This window comes from Odocoileus virginianus, chromosome 20 (genome assembly GCF_023699985.2).
Source record: "Odocoileus virginianus isolate 20LAN1187 ecotype Illinois chromosome 20, Ovbor_1.2, whole genome shotgun sequence".
Classification (NCBI taxonomy): domain Eukaryota; kingdom Metazoa; phylum Chordata; class Mammalia; order Artiodactyla; family Cervidae; genus Odocoileus; species Odocoileus virginianus.
In genome coordinates this window covers 19,928,716-19,938,911 of record NC_069693.1, presented here as the reverse complement: position 1 = coordinate 19,938,911, position 10,196 = coordinate 19,928,716, and the positions used below count along the sequence as shown (strand labels likewise).

Sequence of the window (10,196 nt, the reverse complement as noted above, 5' to 3'; positions counted from 1 at the left end):
GGACAACATGATATATGGCATGTGAAACACTTAGCACAGTACTTGGCACAGAACAGCTAATAAGTGTGAGATGCTATTATCTATTATAATGACTCAGCTCTTACCTGAAGGACAGGACATTGGCCTCCCAATGTCCTATAGAGTTGGGGGCAGTCCCAGTGGGGTAAGTCATGCCTGCAAATGTTTCTAGCTCATTGCATGGAAAGCCAGCATCCCCTGGATCCTCTGGTGTGGGTAAACCCAGGCATCAGGGTGCTCACCTTCTTAAGGGAAGGTTGTGGTTAAAGTCCCAGGAAATCCTATAAAAAGCTCTTTGAAGATTTGGGGAAACCTCATGTTCTTATTGAACTTTCCTTAATCCCACAGGCTGCTCCCTATCTCTCAAACCCAAGCCCTATCCCTGGCCAGATCTTCTCCAAGGTTGGGGGCCCTTCTGTTACAGCTCCAGGTCTTGAAGCTTACACAGAATGGAAAGCCCTTTGCCTGGCTTAGCAGTAGAACTCTCCCATCTCCAAAACCTACAAAGCACGTTGGGTACCATATCCTGTTTTCTGGGGCCATCATCATTTGGCTACCTTATTTTCTGATTAGTCTGTGAGCTCCCTAAGCATGGATGTGGTATCTTTCTTACCTGTCAGTGATTAGCATCCACTGGGCCACTGTGTTAGGTCATGAGAATAAATTAGGCTTAATGGGGTTTCACCTGGCTCCATTGATTCTTTCCATGTGGTTCGTTGGGTGCTTAAAGCTGTAAGATGGCTCTTTGGTGTGGTTCCTGTTAAATATCGATGCTTTCTGAGACGATAGAGGTTTTCAAGAAAGAGGTGTCCTTGGGAAAGTGCTTTTTAGAAGGTATTGCAATGCTCTGCAGAGAAGAGTTCAGCCCTGAAGAACATTAAAACTGCTACTGGCATCACTCCTGAGCTTAGACAAATTCTGCAGAGAAGCTGTGTTTCCTGAGACACTCTGAGATTTTTAGTTGCTATTGGTTTTAGGTTACTTATTTCAGTAGTAGGAGTCACCCTTGGCTTCTTGAGTGGAGCATTACATGTTTTGTTATTGGTGTTTCTGTTATTTAAAACACATGGAAATGTGCACATGGAACTCAGTTTTCCTTTGGATAAGAAAAAGGTAAAACAGCAGTATGTCCTGGGGATTACTTGGTGGCTTGGCAGTTAAGATACTGCCTGCAATGCAGGAGCTGCAGTAGATGTGGGTTTGATCTCTGGGTTGGGAAGATCCCCTGGAGGAGGGCATGGCAACCCACTCCAGTATTCTTGCCTGGAGAATCCATGGACAGAGGAGCCTGGCGGGCTACAGTTCATAGGGTCACATAGAGTCAGACATGGCTGAAGCGACCTAGCATTTTGCACATCAGTGTGTCCTAGAGGTAATAATAGGGCCTGCATGGGCATCAGCTGACCATGGTTCGCTCAGCCAGCCTGCCCAGGCCTCCATGCCTGGTTCCAGCATCTCCACCCTGACTGGTCCTGGCTCCATGTCTCCGTGGCTTTGGCCTTTCTTACCCTTTGAATTCTTGCTTTCTTCCTGCTTCTTAGTACCCCCACGTTACTTCTTCCTGCAGACATCACAGAGAACATACCTGAAGATGCGTGGCCTGTAGAAATGAAGAGAAGGTCTTGGTGAGTAGTAAATACTCATCAAACATGGATTGAATAAGTGGGAGAAGTTCTGCCCAATTTGTGGCTCAATCTTTTGACCATCTCTACTTCTTGTGCAATATAAGAAACTGAGGCAGACCAGTTACTAGTGGTCACTGGAACCTAAGACCTTTGGATCCAGGAAATTGATTTCATATTTCATCCATTCATCTTTAATTGAACTGGAGCCAAACAGTGGCTTGTAATAGTCATTTTAACATGTTGAAATATTATTTCTAAAATAGTCATTCAACACAACCTGCCTGGAAGTTTTCTGGAGAATAGATATTTTTGGAATCCTTCTGACAGCCAGGCCAGCGCAATTGTGTAGAGAATGACTAATGAGTAGTCAGTTTGTCTCCTAGCCCCCTTCCTGCTAATAAACTTTATTGAGGACTTATTGGATGCTTGCATGATTTTGACTATGATACTGGTAAGGAGACTCTGAGTGTGGAAGGCCATCCTATGTGAAGAAATATGGGTTTGTCATGACCAGAGCCCTGTTGACAGCTACACCAGACAAAGGGAATTAAGGGGCAAACACAGACCTGTGTAGAGACCGATGTACATAAGGTTTTCAAAGGTGCCTGGATTTTAAAAATACTTCCTGACTCCATTTTTTCTCTGTGAGTCAACTGGGGTTTTCCAAAGTGGGCCTCCCTGGCCTTTGATTATTATGGGAAAAACAACATTGCCTTTAGCAGCTTCCAATTGAGTTGCACGCCTGGCAGGGAGATGGCTTTCCATGAAAAGGGACAAACCCTCGCCAGGGAGCTCTGGGGCTGGGCCTCTGGGGCTGTGTGGGTACAGGGACCCAGCGCTCAGATCTGCACGTGTGCCCCACCAAGTCAGAGAGCTGCATGCCACGGCCGGAGCTGGACACCATCCAACACCAAATCCATCCTTCTGCGTGGGGCAGAATGAGAGTGTTTCTGAACAAGCTCTCAAAACTGTGAGCGGTGGAACTCCCCACCGTGAGGGGATGAGGAAGGTGGGACCGACTGAGCACAGCTGACTGATGTCATGTTCATCTCAGAAATGGTGAGAGAGCGGCAGGCAGGCGGCAGATGCACACGCTGCCTCTGATCTCAAGAAAAGTGGCCTCGTTAGGAGGGGAGAAGGTCAGCGAGGCTTCCCATGCCGAGACCCTGTGAGGTCTGATAAGAAAGGGAGCAATTTTAAAAATCAATGGAATATTTACTAGGATCTGAGTATAGTCCTCAATCTACTGCAAAGGATGCTTTCCAGGTATCTATAAATAAAAGACGCTTGCCCTTCCAAGCAGGTCTCCTGGACACTAGAGAAAGGTGCAAGGCAGAAAAAAAAAAGCGTTGCCACATCAGAATCTTCTGTGATAGACGGCATCTCCCCCTGACATTTTCATTAGCGGGAAATTTATGTTCCCATGTTCTGTCTGTTGTAATGACCATTCTTAGCCATAGCGTGGTGGCGGCTAATGGACAGGAATGGGAAAAAAATTCTTTAATTAATGCAAAACTGAAGCATTTTCTTTCTATACTTTGAGAAGCCAAGTAAGTCACAGCAGTTCTTGGCACTAGAGTGGAGGTAAAATAATTATACACAATTTCTAGTGATTAAAAGATAGTGAAATAATTTTAGTTACATCTTAAAATTATTTATCTTGCAAATGAGAAAGGGTGAAGAGGATGGGAATGATATGGTTCAGACTAGACCCTGCAGAACTTTCCTCCTGCCTGACCCTGGTGTTTGGGCTCCAGGTTTAGGGTCTGAACTTACTGGGGCTGACTGGGGCTTTGCCATCACCCGGCTGTGATTATTCCTCTCTCACATCCTCTTAGGTTCTCCTTTTGCGTGATTTCTTTTTCTTTTACCCCTGTCACTTTTTTTTATTCAGGTCCTATGTGATTATTTAGGCTTGGCTGGAAGGGAAACTGGCCCAGTTCTGGCTTTTCTCTTTGAGGTAATACTCTTTAAGAATCCAGCCTTTTAAACCTTTACAGGTGGCCTGCAAGAAATTCTGTTTTGTTTTTTAATCAGAAGTCAGGCTGCTGAAGGGAATAGCCAAAGGGCTGAGCTGAGTGCCTGACATAAACCTTTCTGCCTCCCAACGTCTCTGCACCGAGGTGCAGGCATTCCAGCCCTTTTCTCCCCACTGAGAACACACTCGCAGGGTCGCCTGAGAGAAATCTAGGGGGAACAAGGAGATGAGCCAGGCAAACAAATCCTAGAGCTGGTATCTCGGTCTCCTGCGCTCTGGAGAAGCTGTAGACAGCTGTTATGCTGTCCCTGCCAGTGGAGCTCAGCCCCATGTGGCCTGGCCCCACAAAGAAGGGTCATGCTCCATGGTAGCATCCAAGGATGCCCACCGAGGATTTAGTAACTTGGAGTGGGGGAGTGCAGGGGTCTCCATGCAGAGGAAGGTTCTCTCCAGCTCATCCTGTGAGGTGTGGGTGTCTCTCTTTACACCTTGCACTTTTTAAGAAATCTTGCTAAAATCCTAGAGCAGACAGTTCTGGGGCTGAAAGATGTGCCATCAGCCCAAGCCTAGTGAAGGAAATGATCTCATTTTATAGCAAATTGTAAACTTTGTTTATTGTCAGTGTTCTTCATTATCACCTGAAAAAGACTGCATATACTTACATATATTTATTTTATAAACTATTCATAAAATTGATTATTAAAAATTAGATAGATTAATTTACAGGTGATTTCAGGTATTTTAGCTGTAATTTTGACAGTGTGACTTTTTTATGTTCCAACTGAAGGGCCATATTTCTGATACGAATAATTCAATTCTTATTAGAATAGAAAGTCATGACTATGTTTCATTGATTTTTGCCCCTGCCAGACACTTTGATAAACACTTGAAATCTTATAGAATCACTAAACTACCCTTCAAGGTAAGTGATATTGTCATTTTCTGAGATGTAGAATTTGATGATTGCAGAGCTAACTAACCAGGTATGCATTTTGGAGCTTGAGTGATCTTATTGGAATAGGAACTGGATCACTTCCTGGCTGTCAGAATGCAGACAGCTTACTTGACTTCTTTGAGTTCAGTTAATGGTAACCATAGTTAAAAGTGATCCCTGGAGGTCTGTGGTGTGTTCAGACTCCTCCCCTGTGACAGCTTACCCTTAGCAGGCTCCTCCTCTCTGCACTGGCCTATGTTTGTACCTTGACCATATTTGTGTGGGCCTCTTTCTAGAAACCATGCACTGATCTATGTGTCTATCCCTTTTCCAGTAACACATTGTCTTGATTACTTCTATGTCACGTCTCAGTCACTTAGTCATGCCCAACTCTTTTGTGAGTCCATGGACTGTAGCCTGCCAGCCTTCTCTGTCCATGGAATTTTCCAGGCAAGAATACTGGAGTGGGTTGGCATTTCCTTCTCCATGGACTCTTCCTAACCCAGGGATCTAATCTGCAGCTCTTGTGTCTCCTGCATTGGCAGCCAGGTTCTTCAATACTGGGCCACCTGGGAAGCCCTGATTACTTTTATAGTAGGTTTTAAAATCAGGTAATATTGACAAACATGCATAAGTATTTATAGAAATCATCTTTGATTGCTTTTATTATCATTTACATTTGTTTTCAACATACAGGTACTACAAATGTTTTATTAATGTTAGATTTATAACTAACTGACTCAGTGGGTAAATAATCTGCCTGCAATACAGGAGACGCAGGATATGCGAGTTTGATCCCTGGGTCGGGAAGATCCCCAGGAGGTGGGCATGGCAACCCACACAGGATTCTTGTCTAGAGCATCCCATGGACAGATAAGCCTGGTGGTCTACGGTCCGTAGTGCCTCAAAGAGTTGGACGTGGCTGACGGACTGAGCGCACATGCACGTCTCATTTCTGGAGCTTTTGTAATGGATGCTAGGTGGCTTGGATGGTTAAGACTCTGCCTGCAGTGCAGGAGACCTGGGTTTGATCCCTGGCTCAGAAAGATCCCCTGGAGAAGGGAACGGCAACCCACTCCAGTATTTTTGCTGGAGAATTCCGTGGACAGAGGAGCCTGGTGGGCTACAGTCCATGGGGTTGCAAAGACTAGGACACTACTGAGTGACTAACACTTTCATTTAAAATCTTGGTTTCCAGTGATTCATTACTAGTATCTAGAAATAGAGTTTATACTTTTGTGTTGATCCTTTATCCTGCAACCATGCTAATGTTACTAATTAGCTCTGGAAAACTTTTCTGTAGGTTTCTTGGGATTGCCTAAGTAGGCAATCATGTTTTCTATGAGAGGAGGGCAGTCTTATTTGTTCTTTTTCAACCTGCATGCCTTTATTTTTTTCTTGTCTTATGGTACTGGCTAAGACATCCTGTAAGATGTTAAATAGGATTGCTGAGTGTAAACATACTTATCTTGATCCCTGTCTTGAGGGAAGCATCCAGTCTCTCATCACTAAGTATGATATCAGTATGATATAATTTCCCAGGTTTTTTGTACATATCCTTTATACAGTTTTATTAGGTTGTGAATTTCTGTCCTACTCCTATTTTGATGAGGGTTTCAAATATATATATAAATGGGTGTTGAATTCTGTCAAATCTTCTTCTACATCATTTACTTATGTGTTTTCTCCTTCTTTAGATAGTTAAGGCAGTTGATTTTCAGACATCGTACCAGTCTGACACTCCTAGGATAAATCCTACTTGGTAATTATTGGTATATTATTATTCTTATATATTTCTGCATTTAATTTACTGATATTATATTGCAGACTTGTGCATCAGTGTTCATGAAGGATGTTGGTCTGTAGTTTTCTTTTCTTATACTGTTTTGGTTTGATTTTGGTGTTAGGGTAATGATTACGTCATTAGTCGGAAAGATTTCCTGCTATTTTCAGGAATAGGTTGTGCAGAACTGATGTTTCTTCTTAAAGTATTTGTTAGAACTTAGTGAAACCATCTCGGAAGGCAATGGCACCCCACTCCAGTACTCTTGCCTGGAAAATCCCATGGACAGAGGAGCCTGGTAGGCTGCAGTCCATGGGGTTGCGAAGCGTCGGACACAACTGAGCGACTTCACTTTCACTTTTCACTTTCCTGCATTGGAGAAGGAAATGGCAACCCACTCCAGTGTTCTTGCCTGGAGAATCCCAGGGACGGGGGAGCCTGGTGGGCTGCCGTCTATGGGGTCGCACAGAGTCGGACACGACTGAAGTGACTTAGCAGCAGCAGCAGTGAAACCATCTGAGCTTGAAGTTTTCAGTTTTTCTTTTTAAACTAGCAACTCAATTTCTTTAATAACAATAAGACTATTTGGGTTATCTGTTTCTTCTTGTATAAATTTTGGTTTTGTAGTTTTCAATGAATTGGCTCATTTAGACTAGGTTGTTGGATTTAAGTGCATAAAGTTTCCCCATAAAATTCCTTTATTAGCTTTTTAATATCTCTAGGGTCTGTTAGGATTTTCCATTTTGTCATTTCTACTATGTGTAATGTACATCCATCTCTGTTTTTGGTCAGTCTGGCTAAAGATTTATCCTAAAAATTTTTTTTCAAATGATCAACTTTTGTTTTATTGCTTTTTTATTTTCTTTTATTTCTTTTTATTATTTCCTTCCTTCTGTTTACTTTGGATTTATTTTGCCCCTTTTCCATCTTATATAGTAGCTTAGGTTGTTGATTTGAGATCTTTGTTCCTTCTAATATAAACTTAGAATCTTCTAAATTTCCCCTAAGCACTGATTTAAGTGCATACCACAAATTTTATATGACGTCTTTACATTTTCTTTCAGTTCAAAATGTTTTCTAAATTTCTTCCTTAATCCATATAATTTTAATAGATGTTTTACAGAAATTTAATGTTTAAAGAAAAATTGAAAGGAAAATAAAGACTTCCCAAATCTTCTCCTGGCCATAGTTTCTCCTGTTATTAATACTTATATTGGTGTTACGATTGTTGAATCAACTGACACATTGTTATTAACTAAAGTCCATTGTTTGTATTGAGGTTCACTCTTTGTGTTGTGCAGGTTTTTCCAAGTATGTAAAGTTATGCACAATCATTACATTATACAAAAGACTCTGTGTTCCACCTATTCATCTTTTCACCATCTCTCCTCCACAACCCCTGACAACTGATGAACTTTTTATTGTCTCGAAAGTTTTATCTTTTCTAAAATGCCATAGAGTTGGAATCATACAATATGCACTCTTTTCAGATTGGCTTCTTTCACTTAGAAATATGCATTTAAGATTCATTTCTGTTGTATCATGGCTTGATAGCTCATTTCTTTGTATCACTGAATAATATTTCATTGTATGAATGTACCACTCTTTGTCCATTCACATATTGAATGACATCTTGGTTCCTTCCAATTTTTGTCGGTTCTAACTAGAACTGCTATAAACATTCATTTGTAGGTTTTCACATGAACTTTAGACATAAGTTTTCAACTGTTGGATAAATACATAGGAGCATGTGAATCTTTTTATAAGTCTATGGTTAGCTCTGTAAGAAACTCCTCAATTGTCTTCCAAAGTGGCTGCATCACTTGGAATTTTCACTAGCAATGAATGAAAATTTCCTCACATCCTTATCAGCATCTGGTGTTGTCAGTGTATTGAATTTTGTCCATTCTAATAGGTGTGGAGTAGTATCTCATTGTTTTAATTTGTAATTCACTAATAACACATGATGTTGAATATCTCCTCTGCTTATCTTCCATCTGTATATTTCCTCTGGTCAAGTATTTGTTCAGATTTTTTGCTTATTTTTTAATTCGATTGTTTAATTTTTATGCATTTTTGATAAAAGTTCTTTGTGACATGTGTGTTTGCAGATATTTTTTCTCAGTCTGTGGTTTGTCTTCTTATTCTCTTAACAGTGTCTTTCACAGACAAGTTTTAAACTTTAATCAAGTCCAACCTACCAAACTTTTCTTTCTGGGATCATGCTTTTGTTACAAGTTCATTGGAAAACCCAAGGTCACTTAGATTTTTTTCCTATGTTATCTTCTAGGGGCTTTGCATTTTACATTTAGGTCTATGATCCATTTTTGTTTGTTTGTTGAGTTTTTTGTTTATTTTTTGAGGGAAAGAGTCTAGGTTTTTTTTGTGTGTGTGTGTGTGTGTGTGTGAGATAATTTCTTGCATTTTAAACACACCGTGATGGCATCCTTGGCCTTACACTCTTTGCCAATGTCCTTAACCACCACACAACTGCAACAAACCACTTTATGGGGTTTTCCCTCTCTGTCAATGTTATAGAGGCCGACCCATTTCCCCTAGTTTCTTGTCATCAACTTTGTGTCTTCTCAGTTGCTCAGTTGTGTCCAGTTCTTTGTGACCTCCAGTACTATAGCCTGCCAGGCTCCTCTGTCCATGGGATTTTCCAAGAAAGAATACTGGAGTGGGTTGCCATTTTCTTATCCAGACATCAGCATTAGTCAAGTTGATTTGGTTCTCAGCACAAAGGGCCTCCACCAACTTGGCATATGTAGGCTCATCACAGTTGGATGCCAGCACACAAAGATGGGTTTGGCGATGGTCTAAAGCTTTGACAGCTTAGGGAATGCCACTTGCTGAGCCATCATGGATGAAGGAGAGTCTCGGCACCTCTTGCAGAGCAGTACTACCATACGTGGCACCTCTAGCAGCAGTGTCTTCTTGGGCCATGGTGACGGGTTGTAGGTGGAGCTGAATCTTCAACACACCCACAGCCTCTGCCTTGATTCTGTGGAGGCAGGGAAAGAACTACGGCTCACTTTGAAATAATTCTTGTGAAAGCATAAGGTCAGTGTCTAGATTAATTTTTTACATGTGAATGTACAGTTGTTCAAGAATAATTTGTTGAAAAGAGTATCTTTGCTTTGTGTGATTGTCTTTGCTCCTTTATGAAAGATCGGTTGACTATATTTGTATGTATCTACATCTGTTCCATTGACTATATATGTATGGGTCTGTATCTGTTCCACTGATTTATCCATTGTTTATGCTTTTGCCAATACCACATTGGTTTGATTACTGTACCTTTATAGTAAGACTTAAAGCTTGGTATGTCAGTCCTTTGACTTCATTATCCTTCTTCAATATAGTATTGACTACTTAAGAGTCTTTTGCCTTTCCATATAAAATTTGAAATGAGTTGGTTGACATCCATAAGGTGACTTGTTTCGTTGGGATTTTATTTGAGCATTTGTTGAATCTGTAGATCAAGTTGGAAATAATTGTTATCTTAACAAAATTGAATCATCCTATTTATGGGCATGGTCTATCTTCCCTTTTTCAGATTTTCTTTTATTTTTTTCGTCAGAATTTGGTAGTTTCCCTCATATAGATCTTATATACTTTTTGTTAGATTTATATTAGATATTTCATTTTTTGTGTGCTAATGTAAATGGTGTTGTGCTTTTAATTTCAAATTCCACATGTCCATTGCTGGTATTTTTCTTGTTGTTGAGTTGCTAAGTAGTGTTCAGCTCTTTGAGACCCCATGGACAGCAGCACACCTGGCTTCCCTGTCCTTCACTATCTTCCAGAGTTTGCTCAAACTTTCTTCCGTTGAGTCAATGATGCCATCCAATCATC

The 10,196-nt window shown here is 41.0% G+C and overlaps 1 pseudogene; it reads right to left on the bottom strand.

Annotated features, from left to right (window-relative positions):
• Nucleotides 1-8,710: 8,710 nt before the first annotated feature.
• LOC110138600 (small ribosomal subunit protein eS12-like) lies at nucleotides 8,711-9,284 on the bottom strand (annotated as a pseudogene).
• Nucleotides 9,285-10,196: the final 912 nt, after the last annotated feature.